Here is a 23,505-nt window from a genome sequence, read left to right as displayed (position 1 = left end):
GAACTAGGTGCAATGAAAGTGGATGACAATGTTGGTGACTCATGTCTGCATTAATTCACACACAGTTAAAGAACAACCTAACCTGAGGTCAGTACCAGATACTGACTTAATATTGAACATTTCCCAGATTATGTGAACCTTAGAAATACTTTATTTGTAAGGGCTTACTTTTCTTTAAGTCAATTAAATGGACCTCATTTAGAAATGAATCTCAGGAATTTTATCTAAAGACAAAGACACACGCTGAGTCATACATATATTCAGCTAAGACTAGATCTCATTTTTTCATCAGTCTTATGTGACTGTTTTCCTTTAAACATTTTCTCATTTCTCTGGTTAAATTTATTCTTTTTTTTTTTTTTTCTAATCTCGCTGCAAGGCATGTGGATATTCGTACCCCAACCAAGTATTCAACCTTCAGCCCCTGAATTTGACTGGTGGAGTCTTAACCACTAGACCAGGAGTTAAGTCTCTACATTTATTCTTTGGTGAAAGTTTTCTTTACAGACAAAAGGCAGGCAGAGGACTTGGCTGGGAATTTATTCCGGGAAAGCCTCAGAGGCTCCTGCTTGGTTACAATCTGTCCCTTCCCTGGTCTGCCCCTGGCTGGAGTCTCAGCCCTCCAGGAGAAAGAAGTCAGCACAGAACCGGGCAGGAGACCACATGAGAGTTCAGATATCCTTTATATCCTTAGAGTGAAGTCTATACAGAAGACAATGGCACTCCACTCCAGTACTCTGGCCTGGAAAATCCCGTGGACGGAGGAGCCTGGTGGGCTGCAGTCCATGGGGTGGCTAAGAGTCGGACACGACTGAGCGACTTCACTTTCACGTTTCACTTTCATGTATTAGAGAAGGAAATGGCAACCCACTCCAGTGTTCTTGTCTGGAGAATCCCAGGGACGGCAGAGCCTGTTGGGGGTACAGCATACACTGTTATGGGGCTCAGTGATAAAGAATATGCCTGCAATGCAGGACATGCAGGGAACATGCATCTGATCTCTGGGTCCATTAGATCCCCTGGAATAGGAAATGGCACCCCACTGCAGTATTCTTGCTTGGGAAACCCCATGAACATAGGAGCCTGGTGGACTACAGTCCAAAGAGTCACAAACAGCAACTGAAAAGGCATACAGGTCATCCGTTGTCAGGAGGGTAGAGGTGGTGTGTTGCCGGTAACAGCAAAAATTCTGTTTCTAAATTTTTGTCAAGTGTTAGAGCAAACTGCTGTTGAGGAAGCAATAAAGGAAGGCAAGCTGGTAATCTGTGTCTTCTGAATACTATTATCATGATCTTAGGGATGTTTCCCCAGGTTCAAATCAGTCTTGTTGGTTAGGCAGGCAGAGTTGGGATGTATAAATCAGAAGGAAACTGAAATCTTAGCCGTAAACATCCCACAGTGATGAGTCCTTTTACCCAATAATGCACGATGCTGTCTTGTCGCTGCTGCTGCTGCTGCTGCTAAGTCACATCAGTCGTGTCCGACTCTGTGTGACCCCAGAGACGGCAGCCCAACAGGCTCGTCTGTCCCTGGGATTCTCCAGGCAAGAATACTGCAGTGGGTTGCCATTTCCTTCTCCATGCTGTCTTGTTAAGACTTCACAAAGATAGCGTAGATACTGAACTGATACATAGAAATTAAACCATGATGACTTCAGCTGGTTGGTGACCAAACTTCTTACAGACATATATGATCTTACTGCTTAAGCAACTCATGCCTAACTCTTTCCATGTCACCAAAGCCATCTTGTGTAGGACAGATAGCAGCAACCACTGCACTAGTTGTTTAAGCCACTCACTGAAGGGCCTCTGGGCCAGCCCCAATTCATAGACTTGTAATGTATCTTCTACAAATGTCCATAACATCTCTGTGAGAAGGTCAGTAACTATATTTTCAAGAGTTTCTTTGACCTAGTTCTTGGCTAAATGAATCAGTGTCTCCATGCCAAAAAAGTGAGCATTTCTGTTGCTTTTAGTCTAGGTCCTGAATTTACTTGCTCTGACAGACATATGGGAAGTCTCCATCTCCTAGAGGCTGTGTTTTGGCTACTCCTTACTGTGCTGTTGGATACAGCACAGTATCCAACAAAGTGGCACAAAGTAACACTTTATTGCTATATACAGTACTTTCTTGACCGTATTTGAAATGGATATAAGGAAAATGTTTTTATACTTTTATACTGTTTTCTTGTAGTGGATATAACAAAAAAAAGTTGTTATATACACAACTTTCCTGGCCAGGAGTGGGTATAACAAAAAAAGCACAAGAGAGATATTTTGAACTAGTGGTTTCTAGTGGGAGGGCAGGAGCTTAAATATGGGGAGGTGGAGGTACCAGCTGCTGGGAGGAAGACAGGCTCCCCTGTCCATGGAATTTTCCAGGCAGGAATAGTGGGATTGGGTTGCCATTTCCTTCTGCAGGCGATCTCCCCTACCCAGGGATTGATCCCGTGTCTCCTGTGTGTCCTGCATTGGCAGGCGGATTCCTGAACACTAGTGCCACCTGAGAAGCCCTAAGACAGCTTCAAGGACGGAGCGTACAACATGGGGATATAGGCAATATTTTGTAAGAGCTGTAAATGGAAAGTGGCTTTCAAAATTGTCAACAAAATAATTGTAGAATTTAAAACAAAGAAAGTGAGTTGAGCCTGGGTGTGTGAGTAAAGGGTCGCTGGACTCGAGCCCAGGGGAAGTGAGGGAGGCCAATGGTGAGAGGTCTTGGGGTGGGGTCTAGAGTGTGGGACAGAGGGCAGGCTTTCCAGGCTCCAGCTGGGACCAGACTGAGAAGGGCAGGATTTCTCTTAGAGGGGGTCTGGGTGGGGCCTGCAGCATCTGGAGAAGCTCTGTAGGAAAGCGAATGGCCACCTTGGAAGTCGAAGTCATGCTTCAGCCGAGTTTGAGAGATGCTGAGATGTGTGAGTAGGTGAACCAAACTGAGACCAGAGTGGAGGCAAAACAGATCCAGGGTCCAGGGAAGGGATGGCACGAGGACAGAAGCGTCTAGAACACAGGGAGCGGGGAGGAAAGAAAAGGAGGAGGGTGTTGACCTAGGAGTGTGCAGAGCCTGAAGGGTATGCTACCCACCAGGGTTCTAGGAATCCTAAGTCAATAGACATTGATAAGAGGCCAGACAGGAAATTCAGACAAGGTTTTATTGGGGCTCTGGGTGCATGAGGAAGGGAGTCAAACAAGTGACAAGTTGCCTTGTTTGCTTCTGCGGGGTGAGGAGGTGTCAGGACGCGTGTGGGAAATCTGGTCCATTAAGTGGGGTGAGGGCAGGCTGGGTCCAGCATTGGGCTGGAGGACTGACTGCCAGGTCTGCCCAGCCTCTTGGTGGTGCTGTGTGCAGGCATCACATCCAGGACCCCACCCTTGCTCTCAGCTCCGAAGGGGTGACTGGAGTTTTGATCTTTTTTCTTTTTTTATCTCGTGCATTGTTTGCCCAAGCTGTTCAGGTATGTAGAAGTATTTTGAGTCCCTTGTCGTTTCCTTGTTGTCTGTGGCTCAGGAAGATGTGTGTCCATGTGGAAGCACTGCAGCCCAGGTCCCAGCGTGTCTGAAATCTAGAACCTGGAGAGCGGGGAGGGGCAGAGTATCGAGGATGGGGCAGGCCTAGAACTGTGCAGAGCCTAGCGGAATCTAGAAAAGCCGGGGATGAGGGATGAGTTTAGGGGGCAGGGGGTGTAGAGAGGGGCACTGCCCTGAGGGATGGGAGGGGAAAGTCAGAGTGAGGAATAACTTTGATGGGGGAGGGAGGGGGCTGCATTCCCAGTTTCCCTCCTTGAGGCAAATAGGGGCCTCAGGTGCATCCGGCACTGTTGGAACCACCAGCCTCCTGAGCCCCTCCTTGGGAAGCATGGGGCTTCTTTGAGTCCACACCGTGGTCCACAAGCTTCCCCTAGGGGTGATCCTTACACTCTGGGGGCTCCTCCGTGGCACAGAGCTTCTCCTTCCCTCTGTTCTGACCCTATTCTGTCCCTTGAAGACTGGCGCCCGGGCCCTGTGCCCCTGACTCCTCTCGGGGCCGCCCGGGTTCCTCTGGCCTCTCCGCTGAGAGCAGGAGCCCGTCTGTGTGGGCCCCGCCCCTGCTGCCCACAGGACGCCTCCTGAGGGCTCCCCTCCGGAAGGTCCCGTTTGGCACCTTGCAGCCTTCCACCCCACTGGGACTCAGGTCCCTCAGCCCTCCTGCCCCCAGGATCCTGTTCTTCTAATTGCTCCTGGCTTCCCTCCAGATCTCCTTGCCAAAACTGGGCCTCTGTGTACTGGAGCCAGATTTCATTTGAGAGAGAGTTTTTAAGTGAAATGGAAAAACTAATTTAACTGCTTGGCCACACACGGCGGACCAAGCAGGCTAATGCCCTCAAGACTGTTTCCTGGGACTTCCCTGGTGGTCCAGTGGTTTAGAGTCCACCTTGAAATGCAGTAGACGTGGGTTCGATTCCTGGTGGGGAATCTAAGATCTCACAGCCCAGGAGCAGCTGAGCCCTCGCCCCACAGCTGGTGAGGCTTTGCGCTACAAGCAAGATCCCATCTGAGGTAGGGGCTATCCCACATCTGCAAATGAGAACCAAGGCAGCCAAATAAATAGATAAATAAAATAAAATATTAAAATAAATAAAAGGCCGTGTGTCTGGTGGAGGGTTTTGAGGAGTCTTATAGTGTTCAAGGAGCAGAGCTTGATCAACTCGAGGACGCTCTTCTGTTGGGTCCGTGATGAGGTCTCGGGGGGCAGCACAATCACCCTTGTGGTTCCAGCCGGTCTCAGGTCTTCCTGCTTGTGGGCAGCATCGTTCACTTCTTCCATCTGGCAGAGGTTTCAGATTCTGTGAAAGGGGTCAAAGGTCCTGGCTCTGAATATTATCGATAGCCCTTGAGGCAGAACTAACAGTCCATGAGTTTGTTTAATAGCTATGATATTATTATTTTGACTTCTTTGACAGTTTCCTTTATTTCTGCATTTTCTCACTTCTATGAGTAAAGGCATTCTTGACTAAAGTTGTTGTTCATAGAAGAAAGGCAGGTGCACATGGGTGGGGATCTACAAAGGCCTCCTAAGTTCCTTCTGGGCTACAATTCCAAGGGGAGTCAACCTATCTGATTTGAGGAAAGGACACAAGAGCTGGAAATAATCTCAAGTACCAAGCTTTGTTAGCATCAACAGTTTGTGTTAAGGAAATATTATTTGTCTCTTTGATCACCTTGTCCTAGCCCCCGGACAAACATTTGCAAAATATGAAAGCATATTACAATGAGAATAATGATTAAGGATTTGCGATATTTTTCAAAAGGGTCCTCTTATTTTAGAGGACAACAAGCAAGATGAGTTTTCGCGTGTTTCCATCTGATAAATATGCGGTGTCCCAGTGGTCCTTGCTGTGAGGCTAGAGCTTGAATGGCCTCACTCACAATTAGTGTTGCAACTAGAGAAAGCCCGCACTAGCAATGAAGAGCCTGCGTGCTACGTCAAAGACCAGCCTCCAAGAATGAGTAAATAAGTAAATCATAAAACCACATGTACAAAAAAGAGTCTCAGACTGAATTCCAGAAGACAAGGAACCAACACCATTCTAACCTCAGGAAGTCCAGGCCCAAATCCTGTCATTTGATTTTGCTTGCCGATTTCTCTCTTCATAAGGGCCCCCAAATATGAAGATTATTGCAAATGTCAGGAGACAGTCATTTTTATTTACCTGATAAGGCTGCTCAGAGTTAAGCATCTCTAACTTCTGGGGAAACCAAACGAGAGAAAAGTAACATATTTTCGTTTTACTCACAGAGGGCATTTATTCAATTGCTGTCAATCATTAGTAGCTTGAGGGGAAGGGCTGGGCTTTATCTAGAAAGCTAACGCATCAATGATATTTCAGAGCAAAAAAAAAAAAAATAATAATAATAACCCATAAACTTTAAAACTATATTTACAAGTTGACTCAGTATTTCATCTTTTGTTAAATACTTTTATAATAGCAGCAGGTTTTTTAAATTGGGATTTTAAAATATCTTATCCAGTTAGCTGCCTGGTATAATGTAAACTGATCAGACATCACTGCTTGTCAGAATGCTCTCTCCTATGAATCTTGTTGGAGATGAAGACCTTTTGCAAAACCATCAGAGTACAATAACTATGTGTGACTGACTTAAAGACTGAAAGATATAGTGATACAACTGAGCAGAATGTAATGGGTTAAGAAACTTGGCTACAATAACCAGATTTATGACTTGGTAGTAAAACTTGGCATGCCCTGGTATGTCCTAATTATGACATTGGGACCTACCAGGTTTGTAGGAATTTCTTTTTTTTTTTTTTTTTAGCAAATCTCTATTAATAATATCCATCCCAGTATAATCTGAGAAGGCTTCTCATTCACTTGATAATGCTTCCCATGGTGTTTAACATACCAGTGATGCTAGTTAATCTAATATTCCCCTCTGAGATGCCTCACAGTTCCTCTGGAACACTCGGAGTTAGCTAGAGAAAGAGACTTACCATCTGTTCTCCAAGGCAGCTCATATTCCAGGAAAATTGTGTTCTGTTAACAGAGAGAGAAAACCAAATTCCAGAATTGTTGCAGCTTACTATTAATAATAAAAGTCATTTACTCAATTAACTTATATTTAATCTTCATCAATCCTGAAATGTACGCAATTCTTGCTAAAGTCACATCATGAGAAAGCTGGGCTGGAAGAAGCAGAAGCTGGAATCAAGATTGCCGGGAGAAATATCAATAACCTCAGATATGCAGATGACACCACCCTTATGGCAGAAAGTGAAGAAAAACTAAAGAGCCTCTTGATGAAAGTGAAAGAAGAGAGTGAAAAAGTTGGCTTAAAACTCAACATTCAGAAAACTAAGATCATGACATCAGGTCCCATCACTTCATGGCAAATAGGTGGTGAAACAGTGGAAACAGTGGCTGACTTTATTTTTTGGGGGGCTCCAGAATCACTGCAGATGGTGACTGCAGCCATGAAATTAAAAGATGCTTACCCCTTGGAAGGAAAGTTATGACCAACCTAGACAGCATATTAAAAAGCAGAGACATTACTTTGCCAACAGAGGTCCGTCTAGTCAAGCCTATGGTTTTTCCAGTGGTCATGTATGGATGTGAGAGTTGGACTGTGAAGAAGGCTGAGCGCCGAAGAATTGGTGCTTTTGAACTGTGGTGTTGGAGAAGACTCTTGAGAGTCCCTTGGACTGCAAGGAGATCCAACCAGTCCATCCTAAAGGAGACCAGTCCTGGGTGTTCATTGGAGGGACTGATGCTGAGGCTGAAACTTCCATTTATTTTTAGTAGATATTGAATCATATCACAGTAGCACAATCCCTTAAAACCGAAAATCAAGAAATAGGCAATTTAATTTTTTTATCAACAGTATATTTTATAACGTATAAGACATGCATATCTTAGGGCACAGTTTTTCTTTTTGTCATACGAGATATATACTTAATATATTAATTCAAAAATGTTTAGTGTTTTTTCATAAAAGGAAAGGTAAGTAAACATAGACTTGTTCAGAACTCAATGTTTCACTGTTTTCTCTAAAATTGATTTACATTTTCAATGAATTCTCATCATTAAATTTAATTTAACAAAACTATAATGGTTTAAATTCCTGAGCGTCCAAAATACAAAGTGTAATTCTTTTCAAGAGCTTACCTAAAAGCTTATACACCATTTATCTCAGTTATTTATGACAGTTATCAGTGTGAGTGAACTTTCTTGCTGACAACTTTTGCCACAGGTATGACCTAGTGACTAGCGGTAGATCTAAGTACAGAAAAGAATGTTGGTGTCTCGTGTCTCCAGTAATCAGACACAGTTAACAAGCTAAACTGATGTCAGTACCACACAGAGACTTAATACTGGACATTTGCCAGATTTTGTGACTCAGAAATACTCCATTTGTAAGTGCTTATTGTACTTTGAGTCAATGGAATAGAGCTCATTTAGAAGTTAACCTCAGGAATGTTTTCTAAAGACAAAGACACACACGGAGACATACACACGAGCAGAGATCTGTTTCATCATTTTACTTTTCATGAATCAGGCACTGCAATTAAACTTGTCAGTTGATGAAAAACAGAGAGAACCGTCAAATGTTCACACTTGAGGCCAAAGGCTTCTTTTTCTTTCCTCCTTCCACCCGTCTCCCGGCTCGGTTTCAGTTCTTCGAAATAAGCCAAGGCTGAAACGCAGGCAATGTGGGCTGTGTTTGTATTAATACTTAGGGACATGGTGAGGCTTAACATCAACTTTTCTCCTAAGAATATCTTTGTTCTCTCAGGGTGAGTGTTCTAGAAAACTAAAGTGTGTCATCAAGCCACTCTCTCCATCTGCACATGCAAAAAGAACCAGTTCTGAAATTTCAAGAGTTTCATCTCAACCATTTTCCCCAAAGTCTAAAGAATATTGTGACTACATACTGTTAAATTCTTTTGTCCTTATTGATAGGTTTAAACGTGTAGGTTGACCAGTCATCTAAAATGTGTCCTACGAGGTTATCAGAGGGAATCAAAGGAGCATTTCCCATTTTTGATCAGACACCTATGAGCCAAATGCAAACCAGACCTCATTAGCTGGTGGAAACCTTATATGAGGGGGAAGACACCAGAAAGCATAAAGCTCAGAGTGGCTGTTTCCAATTCCCGCCAAGTCCATGACCTTAGTCCTTAGACCTCACAGGTGGGATTTCCAACATGAAAACTAATCAGACAGGCACTCAGTTTTCCCCAGATGGAAACAAATGTTCCTCAGATGGACATGTTGAAGGAGCCTTGGATACACAGCGGGGGACTCACCCAGATGCTGGTCGAGATGTCTCGATGTCCCAGACGTTGTCTTTCTCCTTCCTCAAAATAATTCCTTGGGGCAGCAAAATTCAAGCTGGTATGGGCTGGAAGAAGACAGGAACATCCTTGAGGCGAAGGTGGCCTCCCCACCCTCTAGGGCGGCCCTTCCTCTTCCCTCCTCTACCGCCTTGGTGTCCCCACTGCCTGCTTGGTGGACCGAGTATGACTGGGGCTCAGCCTTCTTGACACGGGTCCTCGGGGATCAGGCCTCTGAAGGAATCTTCCCAGCGTTCCAACCTTCTGGAAAGAGGCTGCGTGGAGGAAAAATCTAGAGAGTGTGATGGAGCCAGGGGACACCCAGGGGGGGTTACCCCTAAGCCAACCCCACACGGGACTCCAAATTTGTTACCCAAATTCGGCCTCTGCACACCAAGGCGGAGTGGAGTCTGTAAGAAAGAAGTTTGGGTGAAGTAGAAAGAAAGAGCTTTACTGCTTTGCTAGGAAAAATGGGCCACATTGGCCTAGTGCCCCCAGAGCCGTGAGTGCCAGCCTGGAGTGGGTATGTGGAGTCTTTAGTGTTTATGGAGCCCTGGCTGGTGTTGAGGCAGTGGGGAGGCCGCAGCATCAACCTTCTTGTTCCAGCCAGTCTGGGGTCTACCTGCTGTGGACAGCAGTTCACTTGTTCAGCCTGGTGGGGGTTTCGGTAACTGCAAAATAGCTCACACATAAGGCACAGAACATTACCAAGAGACCTTGAGGAAGAAAAGTCCTTGACTTTGTGTGATGGCTCCAGTATTATTATTTTGTCTTGTTTGACATTTTCCCCTTCAGGATTTTCTCACTGCTCTGATGAAATTTATTCTTTGTTTTCCCCCATCCTCGCCAGAACGCATGAGGGATCTTTGTTCCCCGACCTGGATCCTACCTTCAGCCCATGAATTTGACTGGTGGAGTCTTAGCCACCAGACCACCATGGAAGCCCCTAAATGGATTATTTGGTGAAAGATTTCCTACAGACAAAAGGCTGGTGGAGGACTTGACTGGGGTTTCTTCTGGGAAAGCCTCAGTGGGTCCTGCTTGGTTACAATCTGGCCCTTCCCTGGTCTGCCCCTGCCTGGCGTCTCAGCCCTCCAGGAGAAGGAAGTCGGCACAGAAACAGGCAGGAGGCCACAGGAGAGTTCAGATGCTCTTTATTTCTTTAGGGAGAAGTGTACACGTTGTCAGGGTGGCTGAGCGGTAAAGAATATGCCTGCAGTGCAGCACATGACGGGCACTTGAGTCTGGTCTCTGGATGCGTAAGATCCCCTGGAGTAGGAAATGGCACGCCACTACAGTATTTTTGCCTGGAAACCCCATGGGCATTGGAGCCTGGGGGGCCACAGTCCAAAGGGTCGCAAAGAACCACTGAACAGGCACACAGGCAGGAAGGTAACATTCGTGCGGTGCCGGTAACAGCAAACTTTCGGTTTCTATATTTGTCCTGGTTCTTACAGTGGAGGAACCAATACAGGAAGGCAAGCTGGTAATCTTTGTCTCCTGAACACTGTTACCATCATATCAGTGATGTCTCTCCAGGTTCAAATCAGTCTTGTTGGTTAGGCAGGCACATTTGGAATGTGTAAATCATAAATCTTGATCACAAAGATCCCACAAAAATAAATCTTTTAACATAAAAACGTGTAAGATTTCGCAAAAATAGCATAGATACTGAAGGGGTAGATAAATAGAGATTAAACCGTAAAGACTTCAGGTCGTTTGTGACCAAACATTGCCTTAAATATATACAAGGTCTTCTTCTGTAAAGAACTCAGGCCCAGCTGGTTCCATGCCACGGAACCTATCTTTTGTAGGGCCCATCCCACCAAACATTTGACTAGGTGTTTAAGCAGCCGTTTGAAGGGCGTCCGGGCCTGCTCCATTCTATATAATTGTAATTTATCTTCTACAAATTTACTTATTTTCTCTGTGAGAACATCAGCAAGTGTATTTTGAAGAGTTTCCATTAGCTCGGTCTTGGTGAAAGAAATCAATGTCTCCATGCCAAAACACTGAGCTTCTCTGAGTGTGTCTGTTCCCCTTAGTCCAAGTCCTCTATTTATTTGCTCTCAAATCCTGCACTTTTTATCAGACAAACTAGGCTACTTTTGTAGCTCTTTTTAGCAGGCAAAAAAAAGGCTCTAAAGGGCAGCTGGAAATCCCCACTTCAGCAAGTCCCCAGTTCAGGAAGTCCTCAGTTAGAGTGCATTTCTCACTGTGCTCTTAAATATGTTCACCAAGATTTAAATGTTCAACCATCTGTTGAGTGTTACTACAACTACCCTAGTTTTACTTCCCTGTGACTCATTGTGGTCACTGTGACTCATTGTGGTCCTTGTCCTAAGGGTGTTTATTGCAGACGTAAGTTTAGAGCCTCATATGTGCCTCCTCTTGTCTCTTGTCTGTCATAGGCCTTTTTTAGTCCCTGTGTTACTTCTTGTGCCCAGTCTCATTTTCTCTTCATTGTCCTGCCAGGAGTTTGCTTTAATGCAACCATCTCTGACTTTGTTCATTCTTTCTAATACATATTAATGAGACACTGAGTAATTTGATTTGGCTTTTCTTTCTTTTTTCCCTTAAAGTGTTCTTCTTTTCCCCCTATTCTTCTTCTTCTTTTTTTTTTTAATTGTATTTGAGTACTGTTGATTTACAAGTTTGTCTTAGTTTGAGGGGTAAAGTAAAGGGAATCAGTTTTACATATATACACTCTTTTGAGATTCTTTTCCCACATAGCTGATTATGCAGCATGGAATAGAGTTCCTTGTGCTATACAGCAGGTCCTTATTCATTATCTATTTTATATACAGTAGTGTGCACTTGTCGGCCCCAATCTTCCCATTACTTTCTCCTTCCCCACCTCCCTTTTGTAACCATAAGATTTGTTTTTCACATCTGTAACTCTTTCTGTATTGCAGATGAGTTCATCTGTTCCCATTTTGCAATGTCCAAATGAACATGTTTTAGTGCCTTGAGAAATTGTAAAGCACCTCTGTCAAACAAGGTTTGGCGTATTCTTTAAATACATTTTTTAAAATGTTCTGTTTAAAGTGAGATTCCGTAAAAAGAAGAACCTCATCTCTTTTGTGGGTGAAACTCCTTTGAAATTGCAAAAGTGGCTCTTTTTCCATGTGCTATTAGAGAAAGGAGGCTTGAAACACACTTTTTTTTTTTTAAGAACACTGACCCTGAGAGAACAAAAATATTCTTAGGAGAAAAGTTGATGGTCAGCTTTATCTTCTGTGCGTCCGATGAGGCTTAGCATTAACTTTTGAAGTTCAGAAACACCTGCCCTACTTTTGTTTTTTTGTGACTCAGTTTGCCTTCAGTTCACATTTGTTGGTGTGACTTCATATCTTCCTTGACAAGTACTTGCAATAAACATGCTCACAATACCCTCCTATTCTGTTGTCTGTCATCGTTTCCCTTTTTGTTCCTAGCACTGCTTATCATGACCAGTCTCATTGTCTCTTTATCATCCTGGCCGAAGTTTGCCCTTACAGAACTATCCCTGACGTTGATTCTTTAGGGCATTTTCACAGACACTGAATGTTTTCCTTTGACCTTTATTTTCTTTGTCCTTTAAATTTTTGTTATTTTTCTTACTTCTTTATTTTTTTGAGCTGAAGAAAGTAACATCGTTTTTTATTTGATTCAAACCCATTTTCATATACAAAGCTAATTTATTATATACAAAATAAATGCATATTCTTAAAAACTGTTAGAATACACATTTCCAAAGGACGAAAAAAATGTGGATTTTCCCATTATTATCTTCAATCATGCTACACAGAAACAAATCAAACATTAGCTCATATACACACACTAAAAATGTTTAAAACAGCATTCAATGCATCAGAACAAAACATACATCTTATATATGCAATTTTAAAAGGATGAGAAAGAGAAGAATGGATTGCACCAGATGAACAGTACCTCCATTAAAATAGGCATCCCTCATAGCTCAGTTGGTAGAGAATCCACCTGCAATGCAGGAGACCCCGGTTCAATTCCTGAGTCAGGAAGATCCACTGGAGAAGGGACAGGCTACCCACTCCAATATTCTTGGGCTTCCCTTGTGGCTCAACTGGTAAAGAATCTGCCTACAATGCAGGAGACCTGGGTTAGATCCATGGGTCGGGAAGATCCCCTGGAGAAGCGAAAGGCTATCCACTCCAGTATTTTGGCCTGGAGAATTCCATAGACTATATGGGGTCGCAAAGAGTCAGACAGGACTGAGCGACTTTCACTTTTCATTAAAATGAGAATACTAATAAAAATTATTTACACATATTTATTAAGTCTGATACTACCTCAACTTTAAAAATTTTTTGGGAGAGAGGCATACAAGTATTCATTGAATCACAGTGGGGTCGCAAAGAGTCGGACACGACTGAGCGACTGAACTGAACTGAACTGAAGGCTTAATATTCTCTCTTTTGTTGCCAGTTGCAGTAGAACAAATGAGAAGGAACACTTTATGATAACTACCTAATTTTTTGAATTCCTTGAATATTTAAGTAGCGGCACGATTTACAAGAATTTTTTTTAAAGAAATAATTCCAAATTTTCATCTATCTTCCTCTAAATTTACTGTGTGCTTATAAGTATACACACACACACACACACACATGCATTCCAGTCACTGTCACCTCTATGATAACACCTGACATAATTATATGACATAATCACTAACATAATCATATGTGTTCAGTATTTTTCTGACCTAATGAAGTCACTTCCATAGCTATGCATCCGAAAGAAAATCATAATCATATGACATAATCACTGACATAATCATATGTGTTCAATATTTTCTGTCTTAATGAAGTCACTTCCATAGCTATGCATCCGATAGAAAATCACTGCCTAGATCTCTGATTATTTTTTCTTAATATTTTTTTCTCCAAGTCTAGAGAAAACTCATGATATTAAAAGATGCTTGTTCTTTGGAGAATCCCAGGGACAGGGGAGCCTGGTGGGCTGCCATCTATGGGGTTGCACAGAGTCGAACACGACTGAAGCGACTTAGCAGCAGCCGCAGCAGCAGCTCTTTGGAAGAAAAGCTATGACAAACGTAGACAGCATATTAAAAAGCAGAGACATTACGCAGACAAAGGTCCATCTAGTCAAAGCTATGGTTTTTCCAGTAGTCACGTATGGATGTGAGAGTTGGACCATAAAGAAAGCTGAGCGCTGAAGAATTGATGCTTTTCAACTGTGGTGTTAGAGAAGACTCTTGAGAGTCCCTTGAACAGCCAAGAGATCAAAATCAGTCAATCCTAAAGGAAATCAACCCAGAATATTCATCAGAGGGACTGATGCTGAAGCTGAAGCTGTAATACTTTGGCCACCTGATGTGAAGAACTAACTCATTGGAAAAGACCCTGATTATGGGAAAGATTGAGGGCAGGAGGAGAAGGGGATGACAGAGGATGAGACGTTTGGATGGCATCACTGACTCGATGGACATGAGTTTGAGCAAGCTCTGGGAGTTGGTGATGGACAGGGAGGCCTGGTGTGCTGCAATCCAGGGGTCGCAGAGTCAGACACGACTGAGTGACTGAATAGAACTGATAGAAAAGCAAACAGCTGGAGGAAGAAAAGCCATCCCTATTATGAATTTCTGAAGAGAACAGACCAGCCATATGATTTTCTGTAAAGCTAACTATAAAACAGTAGCCACCCAAAAATTTTGGAGACGGTATTTATGAATCATAAAGACCAGTAAAATGCATAATAGGAAAAAAAATAAAAGACCAGTAAGATGCACTGTAATATGCCATAATTTTGGAAGAAATTTAGAAACCATTATAAATAAAATCCCGAAGGAATAAAGTTATTCTCCTTAATCCCTATATAAGAAACTAAGAGGTTGAAAGTTTTTCATTTAAGTCTGACAACTGACATCTCCTTATCAGAACTACTCTCTAAATTGTTTGTTGATTAATATAATTTTCCATTCTAAAGAGTAAAACGTGTCTATAGTGTTTTTGTTCATTTTGTCTCTAAGTCATGTTGGACTGTTTGTGACCCCATGGACTGTAGCCCACCAGGCTCCTCTGTCCATGAAATTCTCCAGGCAAGAATACTGTACTCAGACACAATTAAAAAAAAAAGAAGAAGAAGAATAGGGGGAAAAGAAGAACACTTTAAGGGAAAAAAGAAAGAAAAGCCAAATCAAATTACTCAGTGTCTCATTAATATGTATTAGAAAGAATGAACAAAGTCAGAGATGGTTGCATTAAAGCAAACTCCTGGCAGGACAATGAAGAGAAAATGAGACTGGGCACAAGAAGTAACACAGGGACTAAAAAAGGCCTATGACAGACAAGAGACAAGAGGAGGCACATATGAGGCTCTAAACTTACGTCTGCAATAAACACCCTTAGGACAAGGACCACAATGAGTCACAGTGACCACAATGAGTCACAGGGAAGTAAAGCTAGGGTAGTTGTAGTAACACTCAACAGATGGTTGAACATTTAAATCTTGGTGAACATATTTAAGAGCACAGTGAGAAATGCACTCTAACTGAGGACTTCCTGAACTGGGGACTTGCTGAAGTGGGGATTTCCAGCTGCCCTTTAGAGCCTTTTTTTTGCCTGCTAAAAAGAGCTACAAAAGTAGCCTAGTTTGTCTGATAAAAAGTGCAGGATTTGAGAGCAAATAAATAGAGGACTTGGACTAAGGGGAACAGACACACTCAGAGAAGCTCAGTGTTTTGGCATGGAGACATTGATTTCTTTCACCAAGACCGAGCTAATGGAAACTCTTCAAAATACACTTGCTGATGTTCTCACAGAGAAAATAAGTAAATTTGTAGAAGATAAATTACAATTATATAGAATGGAGCAGGCCCGGACGCCCTTCAAACGGCTGCTTAAACACCTAGTCAAATGTTTGGTGGGATGGGCCCTACAAAAGATAGGTTCCGTGGCATGGAACCAGCTGGGCCTGAGTTCTTTACAGAAGAAGACCTTGTATATATTTAAGGCAATGTTTGGTCACAAACAACCTGAAGTCTTTACGGTTTAATCTCTATTTATCTACCCCTTCAGTATCTATGCTATTTTTGCGAAATCTTACACGTTTTTATGTTAAAAGATTTATTTTTGTGGGATCTTTGTGATCAAGATTTATGATTTACACATTCCAAATGTGCCTGCCTAACCAACAAGACTGATTTGAACCTGGAGAGACATCACTGATATGATGGTAACAGTGTTCAGGAGGCAAAGATTACCAGCTTGCCTTCCTGTATTGGTTCCTCCACTGTAAGAACCAGGACAAATATAGAAACCGAAAGTTTGCTGTTACCGGCACCGCACGAATGTTACCTTCCTGCCTGTGTGCCTGTTCAGTGGTTCTTTGCGACCCTTTGGACTGTGGCCCCCCAGGCTCCAATGCCCATGGGGTTTCCAGGCAAAAATACTGTAGTGGCGTGCCATTTCCTACTCCAGGGGATCTTACGCATCCAGAGACCAGACTCAAGTGCCCGTCATGTGCTGCACTGCAGGCATATTCTTTACCGCTCAGCCACCCTGACAACGTGTACACTTCTCCCTAAAGAAATAAAGAGCATCTGAACTCTCCTGTGGCCTCCTGCCTGTTTCTGTGCCGACTTCCTTCTCCTGGAGGGCTGAGACGCCAGGCAGGGGCAGACCAGGGAAGGGCCAGATTGTAACCAAGCAGGACCCACTGAGGCTTTCCCAGAAGAAACCCCAGTCAAGTCCTCCACCAGCCTTTTGTCTGTAGGAAATCTTTCACCAAATAATCCATTTAGGGGCTTCCATGGTGGTCTGGTGGCTAAGACTCCACCAGTCAAATTCATGGGCTGAAGGTAGGATCCAGGTCGGGGAACAAAGATCCCTCATGCGTTCTGGCGAGGATGGGGGAAAACAAAGAATAAATTTCATCAGAGCAGTGAGAAAATCCTGAAGGGGAAAATGTCAAACAAGACAAAATAATAATACTGGAGCCATCACACAAAGTCAAGGACTTTTCTTCCTCAAGGTCTCTTGGTAGTGTTCTGTGCCTTATGTGTGAGCTATTTTGCAGTTACCGAAACCCCCACCAGGCTGAACAAGTGAACTGCTGCCCACAGCAGGTAGACCCCAGACTGGCTGGAACAAGAAGGTTGATGCTGCGGCCTCCCCACTGCCTCAACACCAGCCAGGGCTCCATAAACACTAAAGACTCCACATACCCACTCCAGGCTGGCACTCACGGCTCTGGGGGCACTAGGCCAATGTGGCCCATTTTTCCTAGCAAAGCAGTAAAGCTCTTTCTTTCTACTTCACCCAAACTTCTTTCTTACAGACTCCACTCCGCCTTGGTGTGCAGAGGCCGAATTTGGGTAACAAATTTGGAGTCCCGTGTGGGGTTGGCTTAGGGGTAACCCCCCCTGGGTGTCCCCTGGCTCCATCACACTCTCTAGATTTTTCCTCCACGCAGCCTCTTTCCAGAAGGTTGGAACGCTGGGAAGATTCCTTCAGAGGCCTGATCCCCGAGGACCCGTGTCAAGAAGGCTGAGCCCCAGTCATACTCGGTCCACCAAGCAGGCAGTGGGGACACCAAGGCGGTAGAGGAGGGAAGAGGAAGGGCCGCCCTAGAGGGTGGGGAGGCCACCTTCGCCTCAAGGATGTTCCTGTCTTCTTCCAGCCCATACCAGCTTGAATTTCGCTGCCCCAAGGAATTATTTTGAGGAAGGAGAAAGACAACGTCTGGGACATCGAGACATCTCGACCAGCATCTGGGTGAGTCCCCCGCTGTGTATCCAAGGCTCCTTCAACATGTCCATCTGAGGAACATTTGTTTCCATCTGGGGAAAACTGAGTGCCTGTCTGATTAGTTTTCATGTTGGAAATCCCACCTGTGAGGTCTAAGGACTAAGGTCATGGACTTGGCGGGAATTGGAAACAGCCACTCTGAGCTTTATGCTTTCTGGTGTCTTCCCCCTCATATAAGGTTTCCACCAGCTAATGAGGTCTGGTTTGCATTTGGCTCATAGGTGTCTGATCAAAAATGGGAAATGCTCCTTTGATTCCCTCTGATAACCTCGTAGGACACATTTTAGATGACTGGTCAACCTACACGTTTAAACCTATCAATAAGGACAAAAGAATTTAACAGTATGTAGTCACAATATTCTTTAGACTTTGGGGAAAATGGTTGAGATGAAACTCTTGAAATTTCAGAACTGGTTCTTTTTGCATGTGCAGATGGAGAGAGTGGCTTGATGACACACTTTAGTTTTCTAGAACACTCACCCTGAGAGAACAAAGATATTCTTAGGAGAAAAGTTGATGTTAAGCCTCACCATGTCCCTAAGTATTAATACAAACACAGCCCACATTGCCTGCGTTTCAGCCTTGGCTTATTTCGAAGAACTGAAACCGAGCCGGGAGACGGGTGGAAGGAGGAAAGAAAAAGAAGCCTTTGGCCTCAAGTGTGAACATTTGACGGTTCTCTCTGTTTTTCATCAACTGACAAGTTTAATTGCAGTGCCTGATTCATGAAAAGTAAAATGATGAAACAGATCTCTGCTCGTGTGTATGTCTCCGTGTGTGTCTTTGTCTTTAGAAAACATTCCTGAGGTTAACTTCTAAATGAGCTCTATTCCATTGACTCAAAGTACAATAAGCACTTACAAATGGAGTATTTCTGAGTCACAAAATCTGGCAAATGTCCAGTATTAAGTCTCTGTGTGGTACTGACATCAGTTTAGCTTGTTAACTGTGTCTGATTACTGGAGACACGAGACACCAACATTCTTTTCTGTACTTAGTTCTACCGCTAGTCACTAGGTCATACCTGTGGCAAAAGTTGTCAGCAAGAAAGTTCACTCACACTGATAACTGTCATAAATAACTGAGATAAATGGTGTATAAGCTTTTAGGTAAGCTCTTGAAAAGAATTACACTTTGTATTTTGGACGCTCAGGAATTTAAACCATTATAGTTTTGTTAAATTAAATTTAATGATGAGAATTCATTGAAAATGTAAATCAATTTTAGAGAAAACAGTGAAACATTGAGTTCTGAACAAGTCTATGTTTACTTACCTTTCCTTTTATGAAAAAACACTAAACATTTTTGAATTTATTAAGTATATATCTCGTATGACAAAAAGAAAAACTGTGCCCTAAGATATGCATGTCTTATACGTTATAAAATATACTGTTGATAAAAAAATTAAATTGCCTATTTCTTGATTTTCGGTTTTAAGGGATTGTGCTACTGTGATATGATTCAATATCTACTAAAAATAAATGGAAGTTTCAGCCTCAGCATCAGTCCCTCCAATGAACACCCAGGACTGGTCTCCTTTAGGATGGACTGGTTGGATCTCCTTGCAGTCCAAGGGACTCTCAAGAGTCTTCTCCAACACCACAGTTCAAAAGCACCAATTCTTCGGCGCTCAGCCTTCTTCACAGTCCAACTCTCACATCCATACATGACCACTGGAAAAACCATAGGCTTGACTAGACGGACCTCTGTTGGCAAAGTAATGTCTCTGCTTTTTAATATGCTGTCTAGGTTGGTCATAACTTTCCTTCCAAGGGGTAAGCATCTTTTAATTTCATGGCTGCAGTCACCATCTGCAGTGATTCTGGAGCCCCCCAAAAATAAAGTCAGCCACTGTTTCCACTGTTTCACCACCTATTTGCCATGAAGTGATGGGACCTGATGTCATGATCTTAGTTTTCTGAATGTTGAGTTTTAAGCCAACTTTTTCACTCTCTTCTTTCACTTTCATCAAGAGGCTCTTTAGTTTTTCTTCACTTTCTGCCATAAGGGTGGTGTCATCTGCATATCTGAGGTTATTGATATTTCTCCCGGCAATCTTGATTCCAGCTTCTGCTTCTTCCAGCCCAGCTTTCTCATGATGTGACTTTAGCAAGAATTGCGTACATTTCAGGATTGATGAAGATTAAATATAAGTTAATTGAGTAAATGACTTTTATTATTAATAGTAAGCTGCAACAATTCTGGAATTTGGTTTTCTCTCTCTGTTAACAGAACACAATTTTCCTGGAATATGAGCTGCCTTGGAGAACAGATGGTAAGTCTCTTTCTCTAGCTAACTCCGAGTGTTCCAGAGGAACTGTGAGGCATCTCAGAGGGGAATATTAGATTAACTAGCATCACTGGTATGTTAAACACCATGGGAAGCATTATCAAGTGAATGAGAAGCCTTCTCAGATTATACTGGGATGGATATTATTAATAGAGATTTGCTAAAAAAAAAAAAAAAAAGAAATTCCTACAAACCTGGTAGGTCCCAATGTCATAATTAGGACATACCAGGGCATGCCAAGTTTTACTACCAAGTCATAAATCTGGTTATTGTAACCAAGTTTCTTAACCCATTACATTCTGCTCAGTTGTATCACTATATCTTTCAGTCTTTAAGTCAGTCACACATAGTTATTGTACTCTGATGGTTTTGCAAAAGGTCTTCATCTCCAACAAGATTCATAGGAGAGAGCATTCTGACAAGCAGTGATGTCTGATCAGTTTACATTATACCAGGCAGCTAACTGGATAAGATATTTTAAAATCCCAATTTAAAAAACCTGCTGCTATTATAAAAGTATTTAACAAAAGATGAAATACTGAGTCAACTTGTAAATATAGTTTTAAAGTTTATGGGTTATTATTATTATTATTATTTTTTTTTGCTCTGAAATATCATTGATGCGTTAGCTTTCTAGATAAAGCCCAGCCCTTCCCCTCAAGCTACTAATGATTGACAGCAATTGAATAAATGCCCTCTGTGAGTAAAACGAAAATATGTTACTTTTCTCTCGTTTGGTTTCCCCAGAAGTTAGAGATGCTTAACTCTGAGCAGCCTTATCAGGTAAATAAAAATGACTGTCTCCTGACATTTGCAATAATCTTCATATTTGGGGGCCCTTATGAAGAGAGAAATCGGCAAGCAAAATCAAATGACAGGATTTGGGCCTGGACTTCCTGAGGTTAGAATGGTGTTGGTTCCTTGTCTTCTGGAATTCAGTCTGAGACTCTTTTTTGTACATGTGGTTTTATGATTTACTTATTTACTCATTCTTGGAGGCTGGTCTTTGACGTAGCACGCAGGCTCTTCATTGCTAGTGCGGGCTTTCTCTAGTTGCAACACTAATTGTGAGTGAGGCCATTCAAGCTCTAGCCTCACAGCAAGGACCACTGGGACACCGCATATTTATCAGATGGAAACACGCGAAAACTCATCTTGCTTGTTGTCCTCTAAAATAAGAGGACCCTTTTGAAAAATATCGCAAATCCTTAATCATTATTCTCATTGTAATATGCTTTCATATTTTGCAAATGTTTGTCCGGGGGCTAGGACAAGGTGATCAAAGAGACAAATAATATTTCCTTAACACAAACTGTTGATGCTAACAAAGCTTGGTACTTGAGATTATTTCCAGCTCTTGTGTCCTTTCCTCAAATCAGATAGGTTGACTCCCCTTGGAATTGTAGCCCAGAAGGAACTTAGGAGGCCTTTGTAGATCCCCACCCATGTGCACCTGCCTTTCTTCTATGAACAACAACTTTAGTCAAGAATGCCTTTACTCATAGAAGTGAGAAAATGCAGAAATAAAGGAAACTGTCAAAGAAGTCAAAATAATAATATCATAGCTATTAAACAAACTCATGGACTGTTAGTTCTGCCTCAAGGGCTATCGATAGTATTCAGAGCCAGGACCTTTGACCCCTTTCACAGAATCTGAAACCTCTGCCAGATGGAAGAAGTGAACGATGCTGCCCACAAGCAGGAAGACCTGAGACCGGCTGGAACCACAAGGGTGATTGTGCTGCCCCCCGAGACCTCATCACGGACCCAAGAGAAGAGCGTCCTCGAGTTGATCAGGATCTGCTCCTTGAACACTATAAGACTCCTCAAAACCCTCCACCAGACACACGGCCTTTTATTTATTTTAATATTTTATTTTATTTATCTATTTATTTGGCTGCCTTGGTTCTCATTTGCAGATGCGGGATAGCCCCTACCTCTGATGGGATCTTGCTTGTAGCGCAAAGCCTCACCAGCTGTGGGGCGAGGGCTCAGCTGCTCCTGGGCTGTGAGATCTTAGATTCCCCACCAGGAATCAAACCCACGTCCACTGCATTTCAAGGTGGACTCTAAACCACTGGACCACCACGGAAGTCCCAGGACACAGTCTTGAGGGCATTAGCCTGCTTGGTCCCCCGTGTGTGGCAAAGCAGTTAAGTTAGTTTTTCCATTTCACTTAAAAACTCTCTCTCTCAGATGAAATCTGGCCCCAGTACACAGAGGCCCAGTTTTGGCAAGGAGATCTGCAGGGAAGCCAGGAGCAATTAGAAGAACAGGGTCCTGGGGGTAGGAGGGCTGAGGGACCTGAGTCCCAGCGGGGTGGAAGGCTGCGAGGTACCAAACGGGACCTTCCAGAGGGGAGCCCTGAGGAGGTGTCCTGTGGGCAGCAGGGGCGGCGCCCGCACAGACGGGCTCCTGATCTCAGCAGAGGGGCCAGAGGAACCCGGGCGGCCCCGAGAGGAGTCAGGGGCGCAGGGCCCGGGCGCCAGTCTTCAAGGGACAGAATAGGGTCAGAACAGAGGGAAGGAGAAGCTCTGTGCCACGGAGGAGTCCCCGGAGTTTAAGGATCACCCCGAGGGGAAGCTTGTGGACCATGGTGTGGACTCCAAGAAGCTCTGTGCTTCGCAAGGCGGGGCTCCTCAGGAGGCTGGCGGTTCCAACAGTGCCAGATGCACCTGAGGCCCCTATTTGCCTCAAGGAGGGAAACTGGGAATGCAGCCCCGCCCCTCCCCCACCAGAGTTATTCCTCACCCTGACTTTCCCCTCCCATCCCTCAGGGCAGTGCCCCTCTCTCCACCCCCTGCCCCCTAAACTCATCCCCCATCCCCGGCTTTTCTAGATTCCGCTGGGCTCTGCACAGTCCTAGGCCTGCCCCATCCTCGATTCTCTGCCCCTCCCCGCTCTCCAGGTTCTAGATTTCAGACACGCTGGGACCTGGGCTGCAGTGCTTCCGCGTGGACACACATCTTCCCGAGCCACAGACAACAAGGAAACGACAAGGGACTCAATATACTTCTACATACCTGAACAGCTTGGGCAAACGATGCACGAGATAAAAAAAGAAAAAAGATCAAAACTCCAGTCACCCCTTCAGAGCTGGAGAGCAAAGATGGGGTCTTGGACGTGATGCCTGCACAGAGCATCACCAAGAGGCTGGGCAGACCTGGCAGTCAGTCCTCCAGCCCAATGCTGGACCCAGCCTGCCCTCACCCCACTTAATGGACCAGATTTCCCACACGCGCCCCGACACCTCCTTATCCCCCAGAAGCAGACAAGGCAACTTGTCACCTGTTTGACTCCCTTCCTGATGCAGCCAGAGCTCCAATAAAACCTTGTCTGAATATCCTGTCTGGCCTCTTATCAGTGTCTATTGACTTAGGATTCCTAGAACCCTGGTGGGTATCATACCCTTCAGGCTCTGCACACTCCTAGGTCAACACCCTCCTCCTTTTCCTCCCTCCCCGCTCCCTGTGTTCTAGATGCTTCTGTCCTCGTGACATCCCTTCCCTGGACCCTGGATCTGTTTTGCCTCCACTCTGGTCTCAGTTTGGTTCACCTACTCACACATCTCAGCATCTCTCAAACTCGGTTGACGCATGA

The 23,505-nt window shown here is 43.8% G+C and overlaps 2 long non-coding RNA genes across 23 annotated transcripts; one reads left to right on the top strand and one right to left on the bottom strand.

The window, feature by feature from the left end:
• Nucleotides 1–3,132: 3,132 nt before the first annotated feature.
• On the bottom strand, nt 3,133–9,454 carry LOC132342857 (uncharacterized). Of its 9 annotated transcripts, none has more exons than XR_009491426.1 (4): nt 8,800–9,454; nt 6,487–8,186; nt 5,690–5,725; nt 3,133–4,822 (listed from the first exon to the last, which is right to left on the bottom strand). It is a non-coding gene; the product is annotated as an uncharacterized lncRNA (long non-coding RNA). The 9 variants fall into 9 exon arrangements; XR_009491425.1 differs by having other exon boundaries at nt 3,133–7,324; nt 8,004–8,186; nt 8,800–8,894; nt 8,992–9,454; XR_009491429.1 differs by having other exon boundaries at nt 5,572–8,186.
• Nucleotides 9,290–23,246, top strand: LOC100847120 (uncharacterized). Of its 14 annotated transcripts, XR_009491422.1 has the most exons (5): nt 9,290–17,582; nt 18,196–19,332; nt 19,848–19,890; nt 20,653–20,688; nt 21,556–23,246. It is a non-coding gene; the product is annotated as an uncharacterized lncRNA (long non-coding RNA). The 14 variants fall into 14 exon arrangements; XR_009491420.1 differs by having other exon boundaries at nt 20,653–23,246; XR_009491421.1 differs by having other exon boundaries at nt 18,196–19,390; nt 20,653–23,246.
• The last annotated feature ends 259 nt before the right edge of the window (nt 23,247–23,505 follow it).

The sequence above is a fragment of the Bos taurus genome, chromosome 18 (assembly GCF_002263795.3).
Source record: "Bos taurus isolate L1 Dominette 01449 registration number 42190680 breed Hereford chromosome 18, ARS-UCD2.0, whole genome shotgun sequence".
Classification (NCBI taxonomy): domain Eukaryota; kingdom Metazoa; phylum Chordata; class Mammalia; order Artiodactyla; family Bovidae; genus Bos; species Bos taurus.
This window is presented reverse-complemented; position numbering and strand designations above follow the sequence as displayed.